The following is a 1,247-nucleotide window of genomic DNA, read 5'->3' as shown; positions in this document are numbered from 1 at the left end:
GAGAAAGGAACTCTTTCTAATTTATTCTCATTTTAGTTCAAATTGATTGTATAAGTCAGTCTTTCCCAGTCACGTAAGACCAAGTTCAAAAGAAAATCAAAACCAGCAAAAAATCTGTTAAAATGAAAAGTGTATTTGAAGCAGGTGAAAGTTTGCCAAAATTTTACAAGGGATTGTTTAAATAAATGTACCTGTTATGTAATCTATGGCATAGTTTATGTAGTTTATGCAATATTTTTACTGTTTTAAATATGTGCTATGTTATGCCTATTGAATTGACCTAACATAAATTTATTCATAACATTATATGTTTGCCATAGTGCTTAATAAATAGTTTTAAAGTCTAGAAAACCTTTCCCTTGGCTACAAATTAATCTACAGACCATTCAAAATGGTTGAATGTGCGAGTTGGGAAAATGAGCACATTTGTAACAGTAACAACCCTTTAATGAATTATGGCCATTTGTTCTTGCAAGTTGTTTACTTAAATATGATTTCTAATAGTGGATCAGAATTCTGGTTAAAAGGGATTAATAAAAAAAGTGGGTAATTGCTTAACCTTTGTGTTTCTATCAAACCAGAACAAATATTACCATTTGAGTCATAATCATCTAGACATAAAAATAAATGTTGTTTTTAAAAAATCTAATCATTCTGATATCCCCCCTTTTTGCTTATTTATTTATCAATTCACAGTTACTCTAAGTATTCTTTTTTAAGATACACATAATATAATGGGCAAATAAGAAAATATAAACTACTTTTAGACCTGTATCATTTCATAAATGTGAAATTACAATATTACTAACCTTTTCCTTGATTTGGTGCTTTGCATAACCTTGTAGATAGTAAGAGAATTTTCCTCCCTTAATCCTATTTGATTGCTATAACCTGGTTGGTAAATGAATTCTGAACTGAGTAATACATATGTCTCAGTTTAAATACTTTGAGTTGGCTTATGTGCAAATGCAAGGGCAAGCTTTTCATGTGTAATTGAAATGGAATGGAATAGAATTGAATTTATCTCTAGTGAGCAATACTTCTCTCCTTCCCGTGTTGCCAACTTCTGTCTGTGAAACACACTGATAAAAAGTTTGGTGATAATAAATGTTTGCCAGAATATTTTCTTAATCTTGAATTTCGATCACTATCGATGACTGTATTAACAAGACATCTAAAACACTACTCAGAACTCAACCTATGTTATAATTTGATATTTATATATATGTTGTAAACTTGTACAGATT

This window comes from Elephantulus edwardii, unplaced genomic scaffold, assembly GCF_000299155.1.
Source record: "Elephantulus edwardii isolate Elephantulus edwardi_28Jun2011 unplaced genomic scaffold, EleEdw1.0 scaffold00034, whole genome shotgun sequence".
NCBI classification, from domain to species: domain Eukaryota; kingdom Metazoa; phylum Chordata; class Mammalia; order Macroscelidea; family Macroscelididae; genus Elephantulus; species Elephantulus edwardii.
Note: the sequence above shows the minus strand (reverse complement) of the source record.